Raw genomic sequence first — 6,759 nt, 5'->3', positions numbered from 1 at the left:
ACACTCTAGACACACACAGACAGCTGAGGTAGTAAGATAAGATAATCTCTGAAGACAAAGACACAACAGACAAAACAGTATAACAGATAAGGACAAGACAGAAAGTGATAACACAACATCTGACACTGACATTACATGAGAGTGACTAATATTGTCCAGTAGCTAAAGATTTAACCCCTTCGGACCCCACGTCCATTGCAATGGACATGATGTTTAATTGGGTCTAAACCAATAAAAATCTGTCATTTCACCATTTGAAAAATTATGTGTTACTGATTGGATACTGATAATCCAATCAAAATGCAGTTTTGACCTGTAACTTGATCTGAGGGCACTTCAGACAGCAGACAAGACAAGCATGGCACTGAAGCTTGACAGGAGGAGGCGTAAGCATGTTTTAACCCTCATAAATATGAATTTATGTGTATGCTAGCCTAATAATTTTGGACTCATTATAATTCTAACCATCTTAAGTGATGATACAGTATGTGAAGTAAATTTGAATATATTTCATAACAGTGTAGTACAGGATTTTTTTAAAGTTTAATGTCCATTGCAATGGACATCAGGTACTTGGAGAGGTTAGCCAACATCTAGTTCCCTAGTTGTTTTCTTATGAGTAATTTTTTGTCAAGGATTCCTGGGACACTGAAAGACCAGGGTGCACAAAAATTGGTGAGCATGTAGGCCCACAAGGATAGCATAGAACCATAGTTTTTTGTTTTGATCCGTGGCCCCCCCGCCGGACTGGACCCCCCAAAAGGAGGGTAGGGCGGAAACGGTTTTCTGTGAATATCTTGAGAACCATAGGATGTAGGAGGACCATATTTTTTTTTAAATGTTGGTCTTAAGGGGTCATGTCAAACCATCCCATAACCACTAATTATGTATAGGGCAACCTAGTTAAAAATTATGAAGCAAAATTGAGATGTTGAATCTGAACGCATGCCAAGGTTCATGGAACTCCGTTCATGGGGGGGGGGGGCATATAATAAATTATTTTATGTGTACATTCAGTGACTGTACACCAACTGGCCTGTAGATGGCCTGACACAGTTTTCTGTGAATATCGAGAACCTCAGGGCCTAGGGGCCATGTCAACCCATCCCATAACAACTAATTTAATGTATAGCGCCACCTAGTCAAAATAAAGAAAGCAAAAATGAGGCATTGTAATCGCAGGTATCTTTGGTTGACAGGTTCCAAACTGGATTAAATTAAATAAATAAAGTGTAGGATCATTATGACACCCTCTGAACGTATGCCAAGTTTGGTGCAATTTGGTTAACGGGGGACCATGTAGTGTACATGTAGCGACTGTACACTACACACACACACACGCACATACACACACACACACATATAAAGATACATGCACACACATGTAGAAACACACACACACACACACACACACACACAGACAGATACAGAACCACACAGGCACACACACACACACACAGACACACACACACACACACAGACACACACACACACACGCACACACGCACACACGCACACACGCACACACACACACACACACACACACACATAAACACACATACTTGATCACACAGCTATCCAGATTGTTTCCTAAGAAACTACAGGGTCTCAGCTTTCCAAAGAGGTCATTTGATAGGCCAAAGTATGTAGGAGCAATGCCCTCCTAAGTAGATGATGTGCAATTCCGGGCAAAAAATGGGGCATATGCATAAGAGTTTAAACACAATCATACATTATTTTACTTAATGTGCATGTTTTGACCTGCTCTCAGACATATAAAAACATTTAGACACATGAAAACATTCAGTTCTAAATGTATAAGTCATGTGGGATTATTTGTTGCAAGACTACTATGTTAAAAACATAGTGTTTTCCCCCTAAGTTCTCACGTCATTTTACACCCGTTTAGTCGAGATGTCCACTGGAATGGACATTAAAAAAATCTTATAAAGAAATAATTTTTCCAAAATTTTTTTTTTCACATTTATTTCTACATTGGATAGGAGTAAGAATCAGCTGAATATTATTTTTTTTGCCCAACAGAAAAAATGCGGGTCTGAAGGGGTTAAAAGAAACATGGGCACAAATAACTCATTAACCTCATTAATCAGTAATGAGGTTATAGGTTATAATGATAGATTATCAAAGAAATATGTCTTTTAAAACATGCCACGCAGTTCATAACAACAAAGTCCGTGTCCCAAGTCAGCCTTCCCTTTTCCAGTTTATGGCGCTGTTCTTTCCCCAGTGCTTTTGCCCTCTCAATCCTACCCCTCTGCCATTTCACTTTTATTTTGATTAAAAGGAACAAACCCAAGCCCCACATGAAGTCTCGCAAGCCTCCAATGCTGAGTAAAGGGGGGCGTGTCCCAGGTAGTCAAAGCTGTCCGTAATGAGGAGCCCTAATTGTAAACATGCCGCGCTCAATCACATAAGGCCTAAGGTAGTCACTCCTCACAATAATAATGGTAATGTTGCATTAATCTTTGGAATGTGGCTGGTGCATTATACAATCCATAAGGCATGCAATTAAACTCATATAGGCTAAATAGAGTTATGAACATGATTTCACTCGTGCCAGGCAGTACATTTCTACTTACTCATAGCCACTTGCAAGGTCTAGCATGGAGTACCATCGGACTGCCTTGAGTCTGGTAAATGACTCCTCAATCTGGGCCAAGGGGTGGGTGTCCTTGTGTGTTAGGGCATTTAGCTTTCTAAAATCGACACAGAATCTCTAGCTTCCATCCTTTTTCTTGACTAGCACATTGGGTGGTCCAATGTCCCACACTCTCTCAAGTTTAACTAGATGTACCACAGAGTAGTACAAAATATGACCGTGTGGGACACACACACACACACACACACACACACACACACACACAGAGAAGCACACATACACAATAATAAACACACACCATGCACACACTCATTTACATACCCAAAAGTAGGGGATAGAGTAAGAAATGGAGACAAATTGATTTATTTTTGCAGAGAAAATGTGCAGGAATGGACGGCGGTCATATTTCATACCGCTTTGTGATACATCTAGTTTAGGTTAAGTTGTGTGGTTTCATTACCCTTGTGAGTTGTTTCTTGCAACTGTGGCAATATGCACGTATATGCATTACCCTATCCCGTCCATAATGTCTTTTTTTTTTCAAAATTACTACTGTATTTATTCTTATACATGACCTTATTCCACTACCCTTCATTATATTCTTACCATTCTGTTTTTGTTTAACATTTTAACATTGTTTGTTTGAGTGTTGTACTTTGAGAGCAAAGATGAACTGTTGTTAAATTCCTTGTCTGTTAACGCAAAGCTGGCCATTGGCCAATAAAGCTATCTGATTCTGATAACTCAGCTGACCCCACTAGACTCTGCTGTATGGTTCACATATCTATTATCTTTACTGTTTTCGTAATATGATTATCATTAGCTGTTCATTTTGTTTCTTGACTTTTTTTCCCCTCTCTTCACCATTGGCAACTTTAGAACTTTGTGTCTGGTGTCCCATTGCTTGCTGAAAATGACTAAAAACTCACAAAAAAGTCGGTAACACTTTACTTGACGGGTTCGTTCATAACACATTCATAACAGCTGCCATGAACTGCACATGAAGCAATCATGACTGTTTCATAACACATGACTCAACATTCATACCAACCCTTTCATGAATGTGGAAGACAAAACGTAAAAAACTTGTCAAAATAAAAGTCCAACAATAGCAAAGCAGCATTGCTGTCTTTTTTGTTTTAGCCAACCTGATCATGTCACATCTTAGTCAACGGGGAAGTCCAGTGTCCAGGAGAATTTAGTTTTTTGTTTGTCTGTTTGTTGATTTTATGATAATAACCTCTGAAGAATGCATACTGTAGGCCTACTTGTCTACACCAATGACTGTATAGATATATAAAATAGGAATGTCCAACCATTCAGAGGTCCACAGATGGTCAGTAGTTTACTTCCCAGTATGATGAATACTTCACAACTCGTATAGTAAAGTGACATTTGAAGTAGACTTCATAAAATATTCATGAGATGTTTACAAACGCTGGAATGGATTCATAATACCCTGTAGGGACTTTTATTTTGACAAGTTTTTGTCATTTTGTTTTCCACATTCATGAAAGTGTTGTTATGAATGTTGAGTCATGCTTCATGAATCAGTCATGAATGCTTCATGTGCAGTTCATGACAGCTGTTATGAATGTGTTATGAATGAACCCGTCAAGTAAAGTGTTACCAATAAGTCTAATAGAATTTGTACCATAACTAGTATTTTGAATATCATTTGTAATTATGCTTACTATTCCAGAATAGTGGATAAATAAATCAAATGACGCAAAAACACTAAAAGCGTGTTTCTCTCACAAGCGTACTGTGGTTTATTTCCTGGAAAAAAGGTTGAAAAAAATATGACATACCAGAATATTTACAGCACATAAGAAAAAGGTGATCACGTTTTGTTCACGTTCCTTTGAAGATTCATTCAGGACTGTCTATTTACAAAATGACATAACCAAACACAGTCATCTGTACAATATGTGAGAAGCACACAGTCACAGTCTCCAGATTTCAAAACACTCAAATTGGCCTCATCCTCAATTGTTTTTTTTTTTACATTTTTTTGCTTGCTCAATTGCACACCCTTGTGGCAACAAGGGGAAGTACGTGCAGTACTCAGCTATCCCAGCAAAGAACTCCATCTGTAAAGTAAGTTCACTACTAATGCCCTCACCCCTGAAAAAACAAAACAGCTGATTTCACTCTACAATGAAAGATGGATGTGCAGGTAAATAGCAAGTGGATTCACAGACACCCTCCCTCCCTGAAATGGGTGTTATGAAGAAATGTTTCTTGGGAGTTCTATGTGTGTGTACATGCATGCCGTCTATGTACCTTACACACCCAATCTGAAAGCCCACCGTCCACACATAAACACACACACACACACACACCTCCACCTTACACTAATGCGATGTCAGGCACCTGAAGAGCATGAGCTAAGTGCAGTCTGTGAAAACACATCACAAAGTGGACACACACACACACACACACACACACACACACACACACAGACACACACACAGGTGAAGGGATGATGACCTTAACAAAGGGGTGGGGAGGGTGTGCATGCTCCCCTTCTTTAAGGGTTTAAGACACGCATCAGTAAAGCATCAAGTACAGTAGCAACGCATTAGCCCTCTTTAACTTGCATTACAATTTATGTTCTTGTTGTTGTTTTGTTGTTGTTGTTGTTGTTGATCACGTCACAACACCTCAGCATTCAAAACAAGTTTTGTTTGTCTTGTAGCATGTAATCCCTTATATTGTGATCTTAATGCGCATTAAACCTTCAAACCAAGCATAGATCTATCATTAACACACACACACACACACACACACACACACGCACGCACAAACTCTTCCCTGAGGACTAAGCACTGTTTCCCACAGAAGTCTTTTCTTCACATTTCCACCAGCTTTGCCAGTAGGACATACTGTAGCAGTGGTCTGATAATAACTTCTGTTTGTGTGTGCCTGTGGCATGACTCGAGTAAAGTCTGGTCTTGAATTACACCTTGTCCTAACTGGATCCAAGCGAGCGACTGTCAATGTTGTCTGTCTGCACTGAATCCGTTAAATATGCCATTGTGTTGCGTCACGAGGTTCCATATTTCTCATTCAGAATAGCAGAGCAATAAGAGTGACAAAAAGAAAATAGAAACAGGGCGTCCGACAAAAGTTCTCTCAAAAACATTGCGTTGTGTTGCGCTGCTCGCGTCGCTTCAGTCAGGACACTCCAATTGAAAACAATGGAATTAAACTGATTTTATCGCTAATGTTCGCTCACATCGCGTTCGGTTAGGACAAGGTGTTAGGCTCAAAGTGTGTGTCCACCTCAGAGGTCAGAGGTCAGACTCGATGTCCCTCCATGACAGAGAACACTCACCATGTAGCAGTGGTCACAATTCAGTAAGGAAAGCAAGACCTGCAGATCTGTACAATCATTTACACAACGTGAATAGGAGTTTGCAAGGTTGTGTGTGTGTGATGTGTGTGTGCATTTATGTGTAACGTGTGTGTATGTGTGTGTGTTTGTCCATTTATGTGTAATGTGTGTGTAAGCATGTGTGTGTGTGTGAGAGAGATGTATGTGCATCTATGTGTAATGTGTGTGTGTGTGTGTGTGTGTGTGTGTGTGTGTGTGTGTGTGTGTGTGTTGTTGTGTGTGAGATGTATGAGTGTCTCTGTGCGCATCCGATGTATTGTTATTTGGTATATGCTGACACCTGGTAGAAATTAAACCTGTGGTGCAATGAGAATCTATTTGTATCACAAAATACAGAAGAGATAGATGACAAAATAGAGTAAAATAAAATATGAGAATCAGGTGAATGGGACAATTGTAAAGTGTACAGAGAAGTCCATCAGCAAGATGACCATCAAATCACTTAAAAAACAAATAAGAGTGTATTCACACACACACAAGTTTTCCTTTCAGATATATCTGTTTGCACTTAGATGATTTGGCAACGTACATTCAGACGTGTGTGTGTGTGTGTGTGTGTGTGTGTGTGTGTGTGTGTTTGTGTGTGTGTGTGTGTGTGCTTTTGTCAGAGATGAGTGTCCTCCCCTCGTCGTCATCCTTCATTATGTCTATAAGGTGATGGAGCATCAGGAAAACATGTACTTTAACTTCAACATGACCATGGGAGCTGGCGCTGAGGAAAAGCTTCTGGAAGGTTCTG

At 39.8% G+C, this 6,759-nt stretch overlaps 1 protein-coding gene across 5 annotated transcripts in view; it reads right to left on the bottom strand.

Moving 5' to 3' along the window:
* Positions 1-4,369: 4,369 nt before the first annotated feature.
* sh2d3ca (SH2 domain containing 3Ca) overlaps positions 4,370-6,759 on the bottom strand; it is a 71,389-nt gene continuing 68,999 nt past the window's right edge. For all 5 annotated transcript variants that reach the window (XM_062554171.1, XM_062554172.1, XM_062554174.1 and 2 more), the window contains one exon: positions 4,370-6,759. This exon is cut by the window's right edge and continues 693 nt beyond it. The gene's annotated coding sequence lies outside the window, so the exon portion shown is untranslated.

This window comes from Sardina pilchardus, chromosome 14 (genome assembly GCF_963854185.1).
Source record: "Sardina pilchardus chromosome 14, fSarPil1.1, whole genome shotgun sequence".
Taxonomy (NCBI): Eukaryota; Metazoa; Chordata; class Actinopteri; order Clupeiformes; family Clupeidae; genus Sardina; species Sardina pilchardus.
The sequence above is the reverse complement of the archived record's forward strand: the minus strand, read 5'-3'. Positions and strand labels throughout refer to the sequence as shown.